We start from the raw sequence: 23,679 nt of genomic DNA, 5'->3' as shown, positions 1-23,679 counted from the left end.
ACAATGTGGTACACTCAAAGAGTCAGATATGAATGCACAATTGAATAACAACACAGCTTTTGTCTGAGGCTGGATTTGAACTCAGATCTTTTTGCCTTCAGAACTAGCGGTCTATGCACTTTACCTCAAAAAAGAAAGAAAGGAGGGAAAGAAGGAAGGAAGGAAAAAAGGAAAGAAGGAAGGATGAAAATACTAGATTGAAGCCCAGAAGACTGTGAGCTGAAAAATGCTGCATTTGCACTTTTAAAGGTCCCACCAGCGACCTCTTTCAGCTATCCTTTATAGGAGTCCCACCAACTCTTTGTCACCTAAAAAACCAGTCCAATACAGGGGGAAAATGAGCACAATTGTGGGGCAACAAAATGGTTTGGTAGGACAGGATCTGAGACTTCATTGATAGAAGGAATTCTCAGGTGAAGAAATTCCCTGTTCAAAGCAATTCCTCTCCTTCACTGCAATCTATGGTTTTAGAACATTGCCTGGGGCACTGCAAGGTTAAATCACACAGGCAGCATGTCTAGGCAGGACTTGAACCAGTTCTTGCTGGTTTCAAGGCTAGCTCTCTGTCCATTATGCCCAACTACCTCTTGATCATTGAATGAAAGGAGAAGGGGGGAAGAGTTGTTACATTATGTTAACTGGAGCTGAGTTAAAAATCAACAGCTGGATTCCATTGCATTCTTCTGCCTCTTTCCCCACCTACAATGTATTTGCATGCTCCAAAGGATACAGGATGTTTAATGAAAGTACAGAATAGTCCAACTGTACTTCAAGGCACCATAAAACAGAAGTATTATTACCTCTTACTTATATGGTCTGTCATATAGTGTTCTTTTTCTATCAGGGGAGCATTGGGTCCCCAGAAACTTTGCCTTCTCTGATTTGCAGAAGTATTAAGCCTAGAACTAAGAATTTACTCTAGATCATGCCTGTCTCCATCATTTATAATCTCTCCTTTGAGATTTGTTTCTCCTATCTAATAGCACCCCATTCACATCGTTAAAGTCCACAGAGCCAAAATGGAACTGAGAGTATTCTGCCACAAATTCATCCGTTTCTTAAATTTCTCTCTTCTTAAAAGCAACATTGAAGCCATATTTCAGTCAGAGGGATCTGAGCTTTTTCTCCATCAGACTTGTCATCCTTCTACAGTGCAGAAACAAGAAAGCCTAACCCCTAAGGAGCAAGCATAGACAAAATGAGAAACTTCCAGATGGCAAACTAGAGTGAAATCCTTCACCCAAACGCCATCCTAGTTCCATCCCCTCATCCCACCCATGTGCATAAGGGTAGGTACATGCTATTTGCCCCAGCGGTAGTTGGTAGTATTTGTCCTGTATGCAAAACATTTCCAATTATGATTTTGGGCACTAATATGATTCCAGTTATGCAGGTTCATAGGCTCTGAGTCATCTTTGACTTTTCCCCCTTCTTTCACTCTCCACAGCCATCAGTTCCCAAGATATGTACTATCTTGACAACAATTCTCATTTTTGTCTCCTTTATACTTAGATGACTCTACTCCAAATGTTCATATGGACTTTTTGTACCTGACCCATGATAATCGTCCAAGCTTGTATTGGTCGGATCAGCCACAGTGGGACACATTATACCTTGACCCAAACATAAGTGATGTCATTTTGGTCCTCTTCAAGATCAAAGGACAGCAACCAACCAACCAAATACCAATGGATGGCTACCATCCTTATTCAGATCCACACTGACTCTTGCTTAGACTATTGCAATTGATCTGCTTGCATCTATGCTAAATTCCCTTTCTAATCTACCCTCCACAAAATTGACAAAACAATCTTCCTATATCACAGGTCTGACTATATATCATCGTTCTGCTTAAAACCTCTAAGTGTCTCCCTAATGTCTCCAGAATAAGATATAAGCTCCATAGCCTGGAACTTAAGGCCCTCAACAATCCAGCATCAAAGCACATTTTTATCCTTAATTTAATATTACCCCTCTTCATACATAAAACTTTCTAGTCAAATTGAGTTACTAGACATTCTGCAAGTTAACTTTCCATTTTTCCCCTCTGTGATTTTGTTTAAGTAGTGCCAACACTTGGAATGCCCTCCTTTCTGACTGTCATGTCTCAGAATATTTAGTTTCCTTCAAGCTCTGTTCTGGGGCCACCTCCTCTGAGAGGTCTCACAGTTGTCAGTTTTATCTTGTACCTATATAGAAATTTAAATGTCTTCAGGGCAGGGACTGCCCCACTTTTGTCTTTGTCCCCCAAGTGACTATCATATATCTTATGCATAAATATTTGATTATTAAAATTCTTCAAGGGTTACTTTTCTTGGACTGACAGCTGACCTTTCTGGGGCTCAGCTTCTCATCTGTAAAATGGAGAAGTTCCAAATCTATAATCCCATGAGCTACTTGCTAACTGGGTGGCACAGTGGGTAAAAGTGTTGGACTTGGAGTCAGGAAGACCTGCGTTTAAATATGGCCTCAGATACTTCCTGTGAGACCTTTGGCAAGTTACATAACCTTTCTCAACCTCAATTTTCTCCTTTGGAAAATGAGGATAATAACAGTATCCACCTTAGAGGGTTGTTGTGGGGATCAGAGGAGATAACATACGTACAGTGGTTTGCAGACCTTAAAAGCACCATAACGTGCTAGCTATATTAATTTGAGATCTGAGTTCAGTGACAGTCAGTGCTACCTTGGTTTTTCCCTTTTGAGTAGAACTATAGTAGTGGCTCATCTTTACATACCACTTTATACTTTTCAAAGCTTACCCATCAATTGTGTCATATTCTTTTTGCACATACTCCTAGAGGTAGGTAGGACACATATAAGCCCTTTCAGCAATGAAGAAAGTGAGGCACAGGGAAGTAGCCTAGCTAAGAATAAAACTTAAAGTTCCCTATCTCCAAGTCCTTACCTTATAAAATGAAAAGCTTTCTGCTTTGTTTTGATGTTTCCTGTTACTAGATCCACCACTATCCACTGCTCTACCTACTTGGTCACAGAAACTTTTCTGGTGAAATGGTCTAATTTTTTTTATATATATCTATAGCCTTCTCCAACATGCAAAATAAGCCAAGAATATTTTGTGGGATTTTTTTTTTAGGGAAAGTATATTGTCCCAAAAATATTTTTATAAAAATAAATATTAAAATAATTTATCCGCAAAAATAAATTGTCACGAAGATACTTTCTGCAGGAAATGGAAATTGATGTGACAAGAGAGATGACCAAAGTCATTACCAAAGTAATCTGTAAAGGGAAATGAAAGGAACAGTGGTCTAGAATAGGGCTTGGTTACACTTAGCATCTTCCCCCATTCCATTAAATGTAATCTTTCTTATGCCAATAATAACAACCTATACCAATGTTTTTGTGAATCATGAAATATCTGGGAAAAGAAATATAATTGCATATTTGTATTCTATAGACTGTGGTAGACAATTGGAATCTGAAAAAAATGCATGTGGCTTCCATGGTTGATGAATAAATGAAAAAAAAGACATTTATTAAACACTTACTGTGTGCCAGACAGGAGACAGAGACACGTGAAATACTTTTTTTTTTTGTCATCTTTCAATTTTTAAAAAACTTATGTTCCTAAATGGAGAAAAGAATGAAGAGAGCTTGGAATGTCATAAAGGTTTAGCTGGGAGTTGAACCTTGGGACAGATACTTAGAAAAGAGAATAACTACTTTTCATCCTCTTCTCTCCTCTTCTTCCATAATGTCTCTCCCCCTCCCCCAATCTGAAACTGGAAAGGAGGACAATATAATAGACTTCTCTAATCAGGAGGGAACATTTCCTAGCTAAAGTGAGTTTTCAGGATTTTGACTCGCAGGAAGGAAATAGTATGTTTGTCATGCAGCTTAGACAAAGATCTGGAGGCAGGTGGTATATGGCTGGAATTTATGTCTTGAAAAACAGTATAAAATGTGGCTTAAATTTTTTATATTCGGGGGCGGAGCCAAGATGGCAGACTAGAAAGACGCACATACACATAGCTCCGAACCCACAACCCATAGAACGGCTACAGGGAAGTAATTCACGGCGAATTCTGCACCCAGAGGCCACGGAACATTGGAGCGAGGGAGATTTCTGTTCCAGAGAGACCTGCAAACCTCTCGTGGGGGGTCCTTTGTGCTGTGGACTGGGCGCCGGGACTGGGAGCTGAGTGCAGCCCTGCCGCGGCCGTGGCACCGAGAGGAAAAGATCCGAGCAGGCTTCAGGGACAGGATCTCCAGTGGCCATGCAGGTCCCTCCACCCACAGAGGGACCTGCAAACCTCTCTCAAAAGGTCCGTCGCGATGCGGACTCGGAGCCCAGCCCAGACCTGCTGTGGCCCCGGCCACAGCACCGAGAGATACAGATCCGAGCAGGCTTTAGGGATGGGATCTCCAGCGGCCGCACAAGTCCCTCCACCCACAGGTGATGGGGGTCGGTGAGAGAATCTCTTTGGCGGGTCGAGAGGGGAGTGGGGTGCCCCCATAATTCAGGCCCCCCAGGGAGGTAGAAGCTGAGAGGTGGCTGCAGACTGGGGCTCCCCAAGCGGGCGGGAGCCTGGATCCATTGTGGAAGGTCTGTGCATAAACCCCCTGAGGGAACTGAGCCTGAGAGGCGGCCCTGCCCCGACCTGACCACCTGAACTTAATCTCACATTGAATAGCAGCCCTGCCCCCCGCCAAAAGCCCTAAGGCTGGAAGCAGCATTTGAATCTCAGACCCCAACCACTGGCTGGGAGGATCAGGAGGCGAGGTGGGTGTGAGGAGAATATTCAGAGGTCAAGTCATTGGCTGGGAAAATGCCCAGAAAAGGGAAAAGAAATAAGACTATAGAAGGCTACTTTCTTGGAGATGAGGAAGAACAATGCTTACCATCAGGCAAAGACACAGAAATCAAGGCTTCTGTGTCCCAGCCCACCCAATGGGCTCAGGCCATGGAAGAGCTCAAAAAGAATTTTGAAAATCAAGTTAGAGAGGTGGAGGAAAAACTGGGAAGAGAAATGAGAGAGATGAAAGAAAAGCATGAAAAGCAGATCAGCTCCCTGCTAAAGGAGACCCAAAAAAATGTTGAAGAAATTAACACCTTGAAAACTAGCCTAACTCAATTGGCAAAAGAGGTTCAAAAAGCCAATGAGGAGAAGAATGCTTTCAAAAGCAGAATTAGCCAAATGGAAAAGGAGTTCAAAAGCTCACTGAAGAAAATAGTTCTTTCAAAATTAGAATGGAACAGATGGAGGCTAATGACTTTTTTCAAAACCAAGAAATCACAGAACAAAGACAGAAGAATGGAAAAATGGAAGATAATGTGAAATATCTCATTGGAAAAACAACAGACCTGGAAAATAGATCCAGGAGAGACAATTTAAAAATTATGGGACTACCTGAAAGCCATGATCAAAAGAAGAGCCTAGACATCATCTTTCATGAAATTATCAAGGAAAACTGCCCTGAGATTCTAGAACCAGAGGGCAAAATAAATATTCAAGGAATCCACAGAACACCGCCTGAAAGAGATCCAAAAAGAGAAACTCCTAGGAACATTGTGGACAAATTCCAGAGTTCCCAGGTCAAGGAGAAAATATTGCAAGCAGCTAGAAAGGAACAATTCAAGTATTGTGGAAATACAATCAGGATAACACAAGATCTAGCAGTTTCTACATTAAGGGATCGAAGGGCATGGAATAGGATATTCCAGAAGTCAAAGGAACTAGGACTAAAACCAAGAATCACCTACCCAGCAAAACTGAGTATAATACTTCAGGAGAAAAAATGGTCTTTCAATGAAATAGAGGACTTTCAAGCATTCTTGATGAAAAGACCAGAGCTGAAAAGAAAATTTGACTTTCAAACACAAGAATGAAGAGAAGCATGAAAAGGTGAACAGCAAAGAGAAGTCATAAGGGACTTTACTAAAGCCGAACTGTTTACATTCCTACATGGAAAGACAATATTTGGAACTCTTGAAACATTTCAGTATCTGGGTACTGGGTGGGAGTACACACACACACACATGCACACACGCACACATACATAGAGACAGAGTGCACAGAGTGAATTGAAGAGGATGGGATCATGTTTTAAAAAAAAATGAAATGAAGCAGTGAGAGAGAAATATATTGGGACGAGAAAGGGAGAAATTGAATGGAGCAAATTATCTCTCATAAAAGAGGCAAGCAAAAGACTCATTAGTGGAGGGATAAAGAGGGGAGGTGAGAGAAAAACATGAAGTCTACTCTCATTACATTCCACTAAAGGAAAGAATAAAATGCACACTCGTTTTGGTAGGAAAACCTATCTCACAATACAGGAAAGTGGGGGATAAGGGGACAAGCAGGGTGGGGGGGATGATAGAAGGGAAGGCATGGGGAGGAGAGGCAATTCGAGGTCAACACTCATGGGGAGGGATAGGATCAAAAGAGAATAGAAGTAATGGGGGACAGGATAGGATGGAGGGAAATATAGTTAGTCCTATACAACACAACTATTATGGAAGTCATTTGCAAAACTACACAGATTTGGCCTATATTGAATTGCTTGCCTTCCAAAGGGAAGGGGTGGAGAGGGAGGGAGGTAAAGAAGTTGGAACTCAAAGTGTTAGGATCAACTGTCGAGTAATGTTCTTGCCACTAGGAAATAAGAAATACAGGTAAAGAGGTATAGAAAGCTATCTGGCCCTACAGGACAAAAGAGAAGACGGAGACAAGGGCAGAGAGGGATGATAAAAGAGAGAACAGATTGGTCATAGGAGCAATTAGAATGCTTGGTGTTTGGGGGGGGAGGGGATAAAAGGGGAGAAAATTTGTAACCCAAAATTTTGTGAAAATGAATGTTAAAAGTTAAATAAATAAATTTAATTTAAAAAAAATTTTTTTTATATTCACTTGACCACTTTTAGGACTCATCATGCCCATGAGCTTCTTTCTTGAACACAGGTGTGGCAGTGTGGGAGGAAGACTAAAGTCTTACCCTGTTGCTGAGTTACTCACTTACAGTGAGCCTACAAGCCCTATGTTTTGAAGCTGGGATTGGCCATAAAACGCAATGTCCTTTGAGTGGTTGAAATGTGGATGGATGAGTACAAATCCATGGTCTACTTCTTTTGGAATCTGCCTCTAGAGGTTTGTTGGGGACTTCAGGAAAGAAGGGGACAAACAGAATGGAAGGGAGATCAATGAGCATAGGGGAAAAAGTAAGAACACAGCCCTGGCAATCTCCTTTTATTGAGACTCACATCAATGAATCCTGTGGAGAAGGCTAGGAATGCTGAGCATTCCAAAGAGCACATGACTGTCTTTGTGACAGAGAGACCATTGTGATTGTGTCACATGGGCAAGAAGGTAATTAGCAACACCACTATGCTTGCCTTGTGCTAGCATGCACGTGGAGCCCTGGGATAGTTTCACTCACCCTTCTTGCCAAGGCACTTTTCATAGAAGAAAGTAAGAACACATGCAGGGCACCAGGGACCTAAACTTCCTGTCAGAAGAGGCGACTCTGGGAAAGATCTAGAAGGAAGACTCTCCAAGTTGAGCTGAGATAGAGGAATTAGGAATCCCAATAAATAACAGGGAACCTTTGGGTGGGTTTTACTGAGGGGTATATCGGAGCCAGCTTTAACAGGCTTGGAAAGCCGATTGTTGAATTTTCAGGATGGGCATTTTTACCTCAGAAACTGGCAATGGCTATAAATCAGGGTTTGATTTATTGTTTCATTGATTTCTAGACTTAAGAAAGTGTTAATAAAGCAATTAAACATAGAAATTTACATAAACACCCCCTCCTCACCCAAGGAGCTCATTGTTAAACACTGACCAGCTTGCCCCTGTATCACTCTAGCATTGCTTGAGCTCTGTTAGAATGCAGTTGGTTGGATGCTGTCTTTTGTTCTCAAAGAGGACCAAAAGGAGGAGATTACACTAAGCTCCTGATCGTAAGAAAAGCCTTTGCTTAGCTAACTAGGGTATCATGAACGGATTAGAATTAGTTCAGGGTTTGAATACAGGATATGGTAAGTCAGCTATTCATTTATACCAGAAGGGTTGGGGCAGAGAATGAGTATGAACAAAAGGTCCCTAAAGAGATGAGAAATTATGTAGAACTCAACAGAAATCTACGAAAGTGAAAAAAAGAAAGAGAAAGAAAGAGAGGACGGAAAGAAGGAAGGAAGGAAGGAAGGAAGGAAGGAAGGAAGGAAGGAAGGAAGGAAGGAAGGAAGGAAGGTTGGAAAGAAGGAAGGAAGGAAGGAAGGAAGGAAGGAAGGAAGGAAGGAAGGAAGGAAGGAAGGAAGGAAGGAAGGAAGGAAGGAAAGAAGGAAGGAAGGAAGGAAGAAAGGAAGGAAGGAAGGAAGGAAAGAGAGAAAGAAACTGTTGCCCAACAGACCAGTTGCAGTTGGGTCCCCACTGGGGCAGCTCCTACTGCTACTCACAGAGGTTGTTGTTTGTCTTTCATTCACAAAGAGAACCATGACAACAGGGTCGTGTGCAAAGTCACCAGCCTCACTTTCTCGTTCAGAGTCATCTGAATCCAGTGGTAAGATATCAGTCTTCTGCTAAAGACAACCATTGGCATTTGCTAACCATTTTTTATTGGTTTTATCTCCTGTCTGACTTGTAAATTGCCTAAAGGAGTTGGTGTTTCCCACTTCTCTTAGAGGATCTGAAGGGCTCACATCAGTTTGGTGCACAAAGTAGACACTCACATACTTGTGCGTTTTATCTTGAGAATCAGGCAGATAGCCCAGATCAGAGAGTACAGTTTGGACAAGACCTTAGTTAAAAATTCTTAGGTCTATTCTCAGATCTATGTTCTATTTCTGTTCTGTTTAGACAAGAGAGACAGATTGTTTAAACTTATGCCTCACTTTCTCCATGCCCTAAAACAAAAATAAACATAACAGACTCTTCATATAAAAGGCAAAAGAAAAACATTTATTCAAACACCAGAAAGCCAAATCCGAACACCAGAAAGCCAAATCCTTCATAGAAACAAAGAAATTCATAATAACCAAGAAGTCTATACACATTATCAGGTCTTCTCATAACTAAGCCTGCATATTCATAGTCTCCTTCTATTGTGAGTGTGAGCAATACACCCACCCAAACTTACAAAGAATTTAATCTAAGACCATTGTGCTCTACACAGATTTGGGTGGGGATAAATTCTTTTATTAGATTGCCCAAAGTTGAGGAATTTAGAAATAAATGACATTGATAACCAATCAGAGGTGATAACCAACCTCAGGAACATCCAGGCATCCAAGGGCATATAAACTGTATCCTATCTCCATGATTATTTTTGTCTTTGGTGAGAGGAGAGAGAGGTGGTGGTGGGGGGGGGGATGGAAGGGGAGACAGAGAGCCAAATAATCATTCCTTTTATTAATAAAATGCTAGCATTATTAATAAAATTATTAATTATACAGACTATGTCTCTCAAACTTTTAAAATGTCACATAAAAGAAAAGACATTCCCTAATAGGATCAACTAGCTGAGTGCCACACTCAGAGCCTCTAGGTTTTCTATTTTAGTATTTTTCCCCTATGGAGCCATGCTGTCTTGTACCATGTTACTACTAGGACTAAAATGGAGTTTAAGCAGAAATCTATCCCCTCCTCATGGGAGCTTTCTTTTCCATGGAAATAAATAGGATCTCAATGGAGTAAGAAGAGGATATCCCTGCTTCCCAAGAACTGGAATGGAAAGAGCCAAGAGCTTCCAGATGCCAATCTCTTGTTTTTTCTCGGTCTAGCATTTTCTATTGATATTTCTTTATTGATCACAGATTCCTCTGGTTCTTTTCAGCTCATATTCTACAGCAGGACAGGAGAATTCTATGTGGGGTGCCTATTTGCTGAGCAACGTTGGCACGATTGGTGCCTCATAGATCAAGGCCAAGGACATTGGTCAATATTAGAGACATGCACTGAGCCAATTAATGGAGAGCTATACATGTACTGGGATTTTAAACAGGTGAGTTCATGGATTTTTCTAATTCTCTTACTTGGAGGCTTAAAGAATTAAGACATGATATAAAAGGAAATGGGGAATCACTTCCCATTTGGGGGCAGGAGAGTGACATGGTAAAAGCTGTATTTTAGAAATATTACTTAGGGGGAATGGTCATAGGATCATGGATATCATTGATGTAGAACTTGACAGGACCTCAAAGCTATCTATTCCTCATTTTACAGACAAAGAAACTGAGGTACAGTAAGGCTGTGATTTGTCTGAGGTTAAATGCGTAGTAAGCATCAGATATGGGATTTGAACAAGAGGTGGAATGTGAATTGACTCCAGGGCTACTATTCTTTTTTTTTTCTTAAATTTTTTTTTCTGAACTTAGCAAACATGAAATAAACAGCCATTTCCATGCATGAAATAGAACAGAAAAAGGGGATTGTATCAGAAAAGTATCTGTTTAGTATTTCTTATTTACTTTAGTCTGCAAAATTGTTATGCCTCAATTTGTTGTCAATTTTTGTAAAAGTGCATATGTAGCTGAGAAATATATAAACTCCTTTCTGTTTCCATTCTTTAATTGCCAAAGATCTGAATTTTGCTGAAGTTCTTTAGGTCCTTAATTTGTTTTGTTTTTCTTTTTATATTTGTTTAAGACCAATGTATTTCTTCACTGTATTCAGTGTTTTCTTCTATTTACTAATATTTCCAACCTTAGTTTCTACATTAGGGTCTTATATTTGGGACAGATATCCTTTTCCTCCTGGATAGTATGAGTTAATCGCTGCTTGATCCTGAATTGAGTGGATAAGACTAGTACTTGCCTTCTGCAGTACTGTCTGTAATCACCTGCAGTTGCTCCACTCAGTATCTATAACTCTCCTTTTCAGACGCTTAGACCCCTGAACCCTTTAGGAACCCAACAGAATCACAAGTGTATTTATTCACCTAGAAGGGAGCTCAGTGGTCATTGTTATTCAACACTGTACTTTCAAAGAATCCCTTATAATATATTTAACAAGGAGTCATTCAGCCTCTGCTTGAAGACCTTCAAGGGCAGGGAACTCACTACTTCTCAAGGCACCCATTCTTCTTTTGGATAGTTCTGATTGTTAGGAAGTTTTTCCTGATGTCATGACTGCATCTGCTTCTTTGCTACTTCAATCAATTGTTTTGGATTCTTCCCTTTGGGGACAAACTGAACAAGTATAATCCATTTCCCACATCCCTTCAGTACTTAAACAGAGCTATCATGACTCTCCCAAGTCTTTTCTTTTTCAGTATAAACAGTTCTTTCAGTGTAGAAGGAGACAGACCCAAAATCCTTTGCCATAATGTCCTTTTCTGAATAGTCCAGTGGAGTATTGGGTAAACACTCTCTTCTGTAGTAGTGGAAATCTACACTCATTCTCTGGGGCAACTAACTGGTACAATGGATAGGCACCAGGCCTGGAATCAGGAAAACAAAACCTAGCTTCAAATCTAACCTCAGATGCTTACTAGGTATGTGACTCTGAACAAGTTATTTAACTCTGTTTGCCTCAGTTTCCTCATCTATAAAATGAACTGGAGAAGGAAATGGAAAACCACTCCAGCATCTTTGCCAAGAATAAGGTCATGAAGAGTCATACAACAATAACACCCATTCTCTATGCCAAGAATGTCTAGTATGAATCTGATGCTCTTGGACCATGTTGGGGATCAGTTTGTCTTTACTAGACAATTTCTGGGTCAATTGATTAAGCTCAGCTGAGCCCTCACCCTCAGCATCCCCTCTTATTTGTTCCAGGTATAAAAAAAATTGATACTTTTAATTCTGGATAGGGAATTATACTTCAGAGCCAGAGTTAGAAACAGAGAAAAGTCTTATTTACTTTGTGATAATGAACTCAAGAAGGACTGATGTCATCATGTAAGCTTAGTAATTTCAGATCCATTCCCCTAGTGTAGCAGTCTTCAAACTTTTCTTGATAGTACACAACCATTAGCAAGATAATTTTTGAGCCTGTACCCCAAATATATATGTTTGTGTGTATATGCTCTCTCTGTATGTGTGTGTATATATATATATATATATGTACATATATATATGTATATGTATATGCATAATGTATGTATGTATGTATGTATATATAAAGACTTTGAGATATAGTGTTATTTTGGGGCTTAGTTTTTGGAAGCATGTTTGTTGGGTCAGATGAGGACTCTGGGAAGACTCTAAAGAGCCCCCCGGCTTTGAGAATTCAGATGTCATGCTTTCCTCTCTGGTAACTGCTCAGACAGCTATACCTGTCTGTTGAATTATGGTCAGATAGAGGAAGCCGTGTCTGTTGATTACTTTGGGGTTCATGGTATTGACTCCCCTGAACTAGGTGAGTGGTATATATATTTATATATATGTGTGTGTGTGTGTGTGTGTGTGTGTGTGTGTGTGTATACACACACATATATATGCAGGTTGTCGACTCCCCTGAACTAGGTGAATGATATATGTTTTTGAATAAAGGAATGATACACATGCTTGATTAAAGTGATTGTTAACCCCTCAAAAGTTGACTTTCCTTTTATGAATGCAGATTAAGAACCTGTGATTGTAGGTCCCCCTGTATATATTGGGGTGCTTACTGTTACATCAATATAACTAGTTTTAGTAATGTTTTAAAGACTTTTTATCTTTAAAAAAAGATACAGAATAAAACAATCAAATAACACGTCAGTGAACATATAACAGCTTTTCGGCAGGAATTATGTTCCAATCTGGGTAGACATTCTTCACACACAATGAAAACAGCATGGAAAGTGAATTGTCTCTGGTTTCAATTTAGCAGCATTTTCAGTTGACGTTCATTTTCTTTATTTGGTGATTCTATTTAATGAATGATATCACAACTTAACTTCCTATTCATATTTGGATATTTTAGTCTTGTTTTCGAATGAATATGAAAACATATTATAGAATATAGGAAGGGAAGTAGGACATAATAAAGCTGGAAAAGTAGTCTGGGTACATGTTGGCAAAGTGCTTTAAATGTCATTAGAGTTTATGTTTGATTCTTGTAGCAGCAAGCACCCTAACACATCCAGGATGGCCTGCTATCATAGGTTCTTAGATCTGGTTTAATAAAAGGAAAACAACTTTTGAAGGGCCAACCATCTTCTTTAATTACATATACCAACAGAGAAAATACAAGCAAAGAAATCAAAAACAGATAGGGCTTCTAATTCTCTGACCATAAGTAATATATACATCAGACAGATCCAGTTGTGTGACCACTACATACATACATAATAACCAGAGAGAGAAGCACCAACATCTGGGTTTAAGAGGTAGGGGTGCTCCTTAACAGCTACCCAGAGTTTCATCTGGCACATGAACCTTCTCCCAAACAGTAAGCCCCCAAAGCAAAACCTCACGTCAGAGCTGGAGGCATCATGACCCTCAATGACTCAATGCCTCATTGATTAGGAAAAAAGCCTCCCCTAATCAAGCTTCCCTTAATGGGCTTCACTTAAGCCCTAGCAAAATATACACTTGCAAAAAAAACTATTTTATGGAGAAATGAGGCAGATGACAACACGGTGGTCAGAAGAAGCGATACAAGGACACTCTCAATGTCTCTCACAAGAACTTTGGATTTGACTGTGTGACATGGGAGACACTGGCACAGGATTGCTCAGCATGGGGTGCCCACATCTGAAAGGCTGCTGTGCTCTATGAGCAAAGCAGAATTGAAACAGCACATAGGAAATATAGGATGCGCAAATTTGGAGTATCTACCCCAAATGTTCACACAGACTATCTGTGCTCTGTGGTAGAGCATTCTGGACCTGTATTGGTCTGATCAGCCATGGTCGGACACACTAACACTTGACTTTATCATGGTGATGTCATTTTGGTCCTCTTTGAGAACGAAGGACAACAACCATTAATGGGCAAGGGAAGATCTTTAACTCACATTACAATTCTAGAGTCAATAAGAACCACTAGATTTTTATTCATTATAAGCACAACATTGTCAGGCTTGCCCTTTAGGAAAATCACCTTAGCAGCTTTAGGAGGATGCACTAGAGTGGGCACAAACTTGAGGTAGGGAGACCATTGAGAAGGTCATTCAAAATAGACCAGGCTGGAGATAATAAGAGCCTGAACTATGGTGGTGGCTGTGTAAGTAAAGAGAAGACAGAAATATTGTGGAGATGAAAACGTTCGAGATTCATCAACTGCCTGGACATGTAAAGAGAATGGAACTAGGGAGTTCAGTGTGATACTGGGTTGTGAACCCAGGAGACTGGTACCTTAGTGTTACTTCTAGAGCTAAAGAAGAAAATCTGGAAGAATTGAAGGGCAAGGCTAATGAAATATGATCTAAAATACAGGTCATACTCCATCAATCCCTGCTTATCCTGTTAGAGCCACTCCGTCCCACCCAAAATGAAAAAAGGTGTGGTGAAGTTCTTATTCACCAGTATAAAGTTCCCGCATTGGGGGGCATCTGCTGTATAGCAATTAGGTGATCTGGGGAATGGGGAGTACCAAATTTTCCCAATGGTACCAGTTGTGATCTGTTGTTAGATTGTAACTACTGCCATAAAAGGGGGATGATTGGGAGCTTGCATAGCTGTGCTAGGGGTGGCGCAATCTAGTTCAATAATCTTAGTCTGATGTTGAGAAATTTGTTTGATAATTTGGACATCTCCTTTAAAGTTGTTGAAGAAGAGGAAGGAGAAGGTATAGAGGTATGGAAAGACTGGGTTAACAAAGCAATTCAGTCCTACTGCATCTTCTCCCTTCCTATCCAGAGGGCAGCTGTCATCAATTGGGCCACCAAGAGATGTCTTGAGATCAAGGAGAACTCCTAAGGTTTACATATCCTTGTCCTTCAGGAATGTATTGGGCAAATATGGATTATTTAACATATTGTCAGAGACTGGGGGTTTCCTGGAGTTGTCAGTAGGTATTGAGCTATTCAAGCAACTTGAACCTAGGAAGCTGGGATCTGGGGACATTTTTTTCAGTGAGAGAAAACCGCAGTTTTTCCCTGCTCAAAGTAAAGGGCACATTGCAATTTATAAGTAGAAATAATTTTCTCATATACAAGTAATGGGATAGACCACAGATTCAGGGTGAGATAGAACATTAGCATCATCCAGTTTAAGCCCCTTGCTTTATAGATGAAGTAGTCAAATCTCAGAGACTTCAAGTGACACATGAATGACAGTACCAGCTTGAGCCTAGGTTCTCTGACTCCAAATCCAGAATTTTTTCCCATTACATCATAATGGGAAGAGAGAGAGAGAGAGAGAGAGAGAGACAGATGGATTGTGAATATCTTTACATTCTAAAGAGAGATTTTTCTTTAGATGTATCTTTGGATATAGAAAGAACTAGAAGGGTTAGGGAAAAGAAAAAAACCTATTTGTTCCCATTTCTCCCCACTAAAAATCAAAACAAAAAAACTACACAAACAGAGGCATTCCAGAGACAGATGTGCTGATACCAAAAAAATGTACACATGACACACTTTTAAGTTTAACTTTCATTATTAACATTTTCTCTATCACTTTATTAAGTCTAGAAATCAATGAAATAATAAATCGAGCCATAATTTATAACATATGTCAATATCTGAGCTATAAATCTTCAAAATGAAAATTTAGCAATTGGCTCACAGTAGCCTGAATGAGCTGACTTCATCACACCACTGGATAACCTCACTGAAGCATTTTTTGACATTTTTGACATTTTGACATTTTTTGTGTGTTTATTGGGGAAGGATTTGGGACTGAGGAGGTAAGAGAGGGCCAAGAGTGTAAAAAAGGGACAGAAGGCTGATGTTATATAACTTTATCCATGTATATAAACTGTTACATTTGGAAATTTAGGTAAAGTACAGGCAACTAGGTGGTACGGTGGTGAGAGCACCAGCCCTGAAGTCAGGAGGCCCTAATTTCAAATCTGACACTTGACACTTACTAGCTGCATCACCTTGGGCAAGTCACTTAACCCCAATTGCTTGGAGTGAGAGAAGAGAGAGAGAGAAAGAAAGAGAAAGAGAGAAAGAGAGAGAGAGAGAGAGAGAGAGAGAGAAGAAAGAAGAAAGAAAGAAAGAAAGAAAGAAAGAAAGAAAGAAGAAGAAAGAAAGAAAGAAAGAAAGAAAGAAAGAAGGAAAGAAAGAAAGAAAGAAAGAAAGAAAGAAAGAAAGAAAGAAAGAAAGAAAGAAAGAAAGAAAGAAAGAAAGAAAGAAAGAAAGGAAGGAAGAAAGGAAGAAAGGAAGAACGGAAGGAAGGAAGGAAGGAAGAAGGAAGGAAGGAAGGAAGGAAGGAAGGAAGGAAGGAAGAAAAGGTAAACTAACAAACAATGGACTAAGCATAGTCAATGACCTCTCTCATTGACCAAAGACCCTGAAGTAGGGCTCACCAGTCAGTTTTGGGAAGTACAGAGACTTCATAGGTGGGAAACAAAATGTGATTGGTTGTAAGGGTGGACAGCATCATGGGGGGTGGAGATAACATGATTGATTACATCAAAAGAAAGCAGGCTCACATCCACATGGGGCTAGTCATCACCCCTCTCTGACAATTAAGGATTAATTATTTTATAGGAGCCATCTACATATTGTAATCTTTGCTAGGAGATCAAAACCGCCAGATTTCCTGTCTCCTTGGAAAAGATAAAAGCTCCCTTAATTGAACAAAGACATGCAAGGGCAGACAATATATCTTTTGGGGATGGTACCAAGTTAAACTTGTAACTTAACTCAGAGGGAAAAGCTAAATTCCTGAGCTCTACTCAAGTACAAATAAAAAGTGACTTTCTAGCTATAGAATAACTTAGTTCAATTCTCAGCCTAAAACTTTCAAGTAATGTTTCTTAATTTCTGTCTGAATGATATGGAATATATAAACTTAGCTATACAGTGGGGGTCAGAAAATCTGTGTAGTCTCATAGCAATTCCCTTTTTTGGTGCTTCTGAATAAAAAGGGATCCAAATTATGTTGATTTTTTCATCAGTATCTTATTTCAAATTCTTCATATCAGTCTCTTCGTGGGGCACTCTAAGGATGTGCTCCTCCTAACCTTCAGGAGATGAGGTCTATGCTTCTTAGAGGTTTTCTTGTGCTCTGATATCTGTCATGGCAGTGTACCATGGAACAATAATGGCCTTGGAGTTTGGAAATGCTTGATGTGGAATCCTACCTTGGATACTTATCTGCTCTTACTCATCACTTCTTTTGACCTCAGTTTCTTCATCTGTAAATGAAAGAGCTGACTTATGTATCAGGAAGTACCCAACATGCACAGGGGGGGTCTGATATCACAGGTTCCTAGATCTGCATTCATAAAAGTAAAGGCAACTTTTGAGGGGTTAACAATCACTTTAATCAAGCACATGTATCATTCCTTTAAGCAAGTACATATGTCATTCAGTTAATTCAAGGAGTCAGAACCCTGAATTTCAAAGAAAGTACAGAAAAATCAGAAGATCAACAAACATGGCTTCCTCTGCCTGAATTCAGCTTTAGTAATATTGTCATTCTGTGCAAGCATGGTAAATATTATATAATGTCACCTCTTATCTCATAGTGAAGCCTCACTAGGACCGTCTGTCTCTATAATTCTAGGAATCATATCTAGATCCTTGAGACTATTCTAGGATCCATATTTTTATTTCCAACTACTTGTATCCTCAGCACTTACCAGAGTACCTGGCACATAGTAAGTGCTTTATAAATGTATGTGGACTTGTTGACTGACTAACAAAGAGATATAATCCCTATTTTGCCAGTTCCTGCCCTAACTCCAGGCCTCACTGAACTTAGGGTTCAGAGTGGTTATCAGAGCCTTGATCAATTCCTCATACTGAACCAAGGGCTAGTGGCCATTCACAGCAAAGACTGCTGTCAAGTCCTTCCTTGCTGTCCCTTCTATTTATCAGCAACTCCGCAGCTAACGAGTTGAAAGAAATCTGGAAACAACAGCAAGTGAGGTGGGTCCCAGGAATGTGTAGAAGCCAGCTTGAACCTACTCCCTGATGGTTAAATTTTCAGTTTAACATTTACACCTTGGAAATCAGTAACAAATCTTATTTATTGTTTGGTTGTCTATATTTAAGAAAATGGTGGAGAGAAAAGTTGATGATACAGATTAAATTTAAAAGTATGTTGTGCTTACTTTTTTTGTGGGAGGAGGGAGAGAGGAAGTTGGTTATTTAACATCACCAACTGTAACCAGATACTCCTGTCATACTCTGAAAAGAGCCACAGCAGTTATCCAACTACTATTAACTCAGAAAATAAAATAAAAATCAAACAAACAGCTAACAATAGTTATAAGCAAAGCAAAACAAAACAAAAAAACCCTTTTTTTTTTTGTTCCGACTGGAGGAAGGACACTGGATGCACATGCTGGGGTCTGCTCTGGTACTGAGGAGACCCACTGCAGTGAGACTAAGCCTTGCATATAGTATTAGCTAGACAAAGAAGCACGGCGGGGGGGGGGGGGGGGGGGGGGGCTGTAACCATGGCAATGAGGAGGTAACAGCCACAATGAGACAAGTTTGATTCATAGCGGGGCTTTTTGACCAAAATGTGGTTGCTGCAGGTGCTTGTCCAAGCTCAGAGACCGCTTGGGGCTTGTGTAAAACAATTCAGTGATTGTGCAATGACTGAGATCTTCCAGAAGGGCTGTGCAAAGGATTGTTGTTACACCAAACTCAGGGCACAGCTTGCTTGCTGGGGTTTATCTATGGAAAACAGGGTGTGTCCTAATAGTAAAAAGAGAGGGGTGGTCTTGGTATGGGGACCCTGAAACACCTAAAAAGTAATTGAACCAGAGGTCTCCAACTTTCAACAGGGGAAAGATCAGAAGTGAAGATTACACAGAAGGGGAGAAAAATGAGTGGAAAAAAATTGAGAATACAAATGAATAAGAAGGGAAAAACTAATACAACAAATAAAGTAATTCAATCAGTTAATAAGCTCCCAAGGTCCAACCCCAGAAAACAGAATGATTCTGCAATGGCCACAGATAGAACCTCTGAAAAGAAAAAGATATAGAGTGGGGAGGAGAAGAGGGGAATTTGCTGTTTCCTGGAACTGATTCATCAAAGAGAAAATGAAACATTTCAATTGAGCTTCAGCTCGGGGTGGGTTGAGTTTCATGAATTTGTGAATTTCACTCTTTGCTGGACAACCAAAGGATAGAAATTAGAGTAGAATAATGGAAATACACATAATAATGCAAACAAGACTGGACTGTGACACAGAAGGGGGATTGGAATGAATGGTCATAAATAAAAGAAAGAAATAGATAAGGGGAAACCCCAATAATTTGGGTCTTTAAATGAATAATTGTCCCAACGAATAAAATTACAAACAGTAAGAGCTGATTTCTTTCCCCCTTTTGCCTCCTTCTTTTCTTCTAAATTGTGGAGGTGGGAGGGAAAGACAGAAGAAATATAATAACAATTTGATGAAGGAAAGACAAATGACAATTACTAGGAAGAAGTTGAACTTGCTTGTAAAATGGAGAAAGATAGGAGAATGGAGCAGAAGGAAAATTCCAAGTATTTGTTGTTTATAAGTAACACCCTTCAATTTAATGAATCACAAAGAGTTAAAATAAAGGGTTTTAGAGGGATTAGTTTGCCTCAGATGAATCTTAAAAAGGAGGACTGACAAGCATGATCACAGAGAATGCAACAATAACAAAATATGGTTAAGAGAAGCAATTAAGGAAACCATTTTATTCTTGAAGGTATAACAGATAATGAAATAAATGAATACTAAATCTATATATGTCTAATTGCATGGGATCTAAATAGTTAAAAGAAAAACTAAACAAACTTAAGAAGGTCTAGATAGTAAAATATTGCCAGAGGTTCTTTCACACTTAAATAAATCATAATAGAAAGAAAAATAAAAGAGTTTAAGGATTTGAATAATTTAAAAAATAAATGTGATAGACCTCTGAAGAATGTTGAATGAGAATTTTAGAGTTTTTCCAGCATTGAATTTATTAAAATTTATATTTATAAATTACATAAATATTAATATGAATTACAATTATTATAAAATGTGTTATATAATACATTTGTATATAATGTAAGTATAGTATATTATAGAATTCATTCACATATAAAATAAATATGTTTTATTATACATAATACTTATATATCAATATATTTTATATAACATACTACTTGTATATAATTTATTTTATATATAATATATATTACATATAAATTTTTATACCATATTTATATATTATATGTGATTTATATATTTATATATAATATATATTCATTTAGAATAGATATAATTTATATATAATATAAATATGTTATATGAGAGGCAGGAGTTTGCAATGAGAGACAGATGAAAAGTCAATCTAGAAACAAAGAGCACAGGTTTGATTTATCATGTTTAGCTGCTGTGCAGGCACATAAGAATCTTAAAAGGCCATGAAGAATTATGTTTACTTAGCACACAGTCAAACTTAGTATTTCTAAAACTTGCTGTCCAATTCAACTTAAATCCTTTCAATAACTTTTTATTAAGTATCTGAGGATGCAGAAATTAAAAAGAAAAAGCTCTGCTTTCAAGGGAGGCTCCTCACGCAAGCTTGGACCTCATATTCTAGCTCAATATTGAACTTTGGCAGATCTGTCATGTTGGTCAACTTCTGAAAACTCAGATGGCCTTGATCCTCTGTGGACTTTGTCTGAATCAGGAATTGATCACCATCCATAAGGGGCTTCTCTCTTCTCTGTTAGCATGTATTCTACTACCTGACTGGGGAACTCTGTTTGGGACACTAGCAGAATATCCAGGTGAAATATAGAGACGAGCATTAGAACCATGCCCCAAAGCATCTCAGAAAGGTCTGTCCACTTATTAGGATTTTAAACAGATAAATGAAATTTTTCAAATTCCTTGAACTAAGAAGGGTTTTGACTTGCTTTGAGAACCACTGACAGTTTCTGAGCAGGGAAGTGACATGGTAAAAGATGTGAATCTGGAAGGTTAGTCAGGTGGGTGAATTAGGCAGATAAGAGGAGGGTGGAAGTGAGCTAGATCAGTGGAGAGTCTAATTCAGACATGCGGTGATGCAGACCTGGACTTGGATAATGACAATAGGAATAAAGATAAAGAAATGTAAAAGTAATCTTGAAGGAAAAGTTCTAACATATCTCTTTACCAAAACAACAAGAGTACAACTCAACAGGATAAATCTTGAAGTTGTTTTTGAGGCAAAAAAATTAATTCCAAAAGAATGGAATTTCAATGAACTAAATTAAACTAATACTTGAGTACGCAGAATGAGAAAGGTGTAGCATAATGAATAGAGGGCTGGCCTGGGAGCTCACAAGGAAGTTCAAATCCTCCTTCTAATACATACTAGTGTGCATGGATATTTATACTATAGATATATATGCATATATGTGTACATATGCGTATATATGCATACATGTATACTAATTTGAATGTCTGTCAACCTGTTAGTATCCCCAGGCAAGTCTCTCAGACCAAATTAGAGATGAGTTGCCAAATTGCATTGATGGAAGAAGTTTCCATTCCAGGAGAATCTCAAAGTCAGATTTCTTGTCGATCCCATTCCTAAACTTTAATGTTTCCTCGGTACCCCTTCTCTGCCATTCTCTATGCTCCAGCAAGGCATTTAAGTCAACCCTGTAGACATGCTTTAGGACTTGGGGATTTCTCTGCTACCTTATTCTCTGTGAAGACATCCCACCCCTGTCTTTCTCCCATTGTTCTGTTGGAACAAGAGTGGATGTCAACTGCCCAGGCACATCAGGTAGAAGGAAAGACACAAAGGGTGGAGGGAGAGATTACATTTCCTGAATCCAAGGTTCCATTATGTTAGGAAATCCCAAAGCAGCAGAAATTCTGTCTGAACATTTGCTGTACCCTTCCCAGTCCCATGAAAAGCAGCAGATAAAGATCAGACCAGTCAGATGTCTAAACCACAAAATATTTGAAGCGGAAGAAAATTCTATTAAAAACCTAACGTATGTTGAAAAATCAACAGAGAAGATATTAAGGCTGGAAGGGAAGATGAATACCAAAACAAGAGATTAACAAACTTTTCTAAATAAATATTGCAAGATAAAGGAAACTGAACCAACGTCTGATGAAACAAAGAAAAATGCAACACACATGAGGGGTGACAATGTGTCAGTCTGTTCTGACTTGGAGATAGTATAGTAGGATTGTCCTCTCATTACTTGATACAATGAAATGAGCTCTAGATTTAGAATTTTAAAAGTGCATTTGAATTCCAGTTCTACCACTTACTATCTGTGTAACCTTAGGCAAATCACTTAATCTGTCTGATCAGTTTCATTATCTTAGGCTTGGGCTATATATCTAGATCTAAACTTCCTGGTGATTCAGTGGAAAGTCATTTTTACAAAGATGATGGAGATGATAGCATTGAAGAAGCATCTGAACATAAAGTTTCAAGTAGAGAAAGCAGAAATAGTTGTGTGAGTGCACTAAATATTACAATGTGAGCTAAGGAATAGATGGTTTGAGAGGAGTTCACTGAATTAGAGATCTTGATGAGGGTATGACTATGCTGGTAGATAGCTTGAAAAAAATAAATATTGAAATCCCTTAAGTCAAGGATTAGAAGGAACCATGAGGAATTTATATTTGATCCTGGAGGTAATTGGGGGCCACTGGAGAGGAATGTATTTTAAGAAAATCAGTTTGACAGTTTAGTAGAGGATAGATTGGAGTGTGGAAAGATTTGAAGTAGGGAGAATGTTGTTGTTATTTATCCTTTTTTTCTTGAAAAGGATGGAGAATATCACGAGAGTAATGTTTTGACTTGTGAGTGAATTGGGTTTAAGTGAGTTGTGCAAAGCCACTGGTCTCACTGTCTTCTCCAGTGATTGGAGTTCAGTGGCAAGATGAGAGACAAGATGAATGATAATGGCCCAAGGATATGGAGACCAATCAGCAAACTATCACAATCAGGCATGAGGACAAAGAAGAGAATATAATTGGCTTTTCATATGATTGTTTCTCTAAATTAGTATTGTTCTATGTTGGGAGGGGAGTGGAGGAAGGGATCTTGCCCTTTTTCTCAGAACAAGCCTTGAAATCAAGGATCTTGCTGTAGATACATAGACCAACTGGCTACCAAGATCCCAAATACTCTTCTCTCTCTTTGACTTTTCCCACCCCTCTCTTCATACAAATTTTCAGATGCTTTTTTCCTTTTCTTGTCACTCTCCTCATTATTTCCAGGTTCCAGCTCCAAGCTTTCAGAACAATTCTCTCTGTTTGACAACAAACTGACTCCTTTTGAACAATCATTAACTTCTTTCCTCTCGTGGACACTCTCTGACTCCTGAAAAGTCTCTCTTCTGAGGGACAAGGAGAGGAGGCACATATTACAAGCGGTTAACAAGGAGATTACATCTTGTTTCCAGTGAAATGAAGGGATTTAAAGAAGGTGGATTAAGTCCACTGAAAGAAGAAGATGAGGGGCCAAGATGGCGGAGTAGGAAGACGCACATATGCTACCTCCAAACCCACTGCCCATAAAATATCTGTAAAAAAGAACCACCGGTGAATTCCAGAGCAGCAGAAGCCACAGAACAATGGAGCAGATGAGATTTCTGCTCCAGAGAGCCTGAAAACCTCTTGCAAAAGGTCCTTGGCCCTGGACCTGGAGCAGAGCCCAACCCTGCCTTG

General features: G+C 39.2%; 1 long non-coding RNA gene across 2 annotated transcripts in view; it reads left to right on the top strand.

Annotated features, from left to right (window-relative positions):
• Positions 1 to 8,435: 8,435 nt before the first annotated feature.
• The window catches only part of LOC140533780 (uncharacterized), a 64,610-nt gene continuing 49,366 nt past the window's right edge, over positions 8,436 to 23,679 (top strand). For both annotated transcript variants that reach the window (XR_011977055.1, XR_011977056.1), the window contains exons 1-2: positions 8,436 to 8,523; positions 9,796 to 9,963. This is a non-coding gene — a long non-coding RNA (uncharacterized lncRNA). The remainder of the gene's footprint in view (positions 8,524 to 9,795; positions 9,964 to 23,679) is intronic.

Source organism: Notamacropus eugenii, chromosome 3 (assembly GCF_028372415.1).
Source record: "Notamacropus eugenii isolate mMacEug1 chromosome 3, mMacEug1.pri_v2, whole genome shotgun sequence".
Taxonomy (NCBI): Eukaryota; Metazoa; Chordata; class Mammalia; order Diprotodontia; family Macropodidae; genus Notamacropus; species Notamacropus eugenii.
This window is presented reverse-complemented; position numbering and strand designations above follow the sequence as displayed.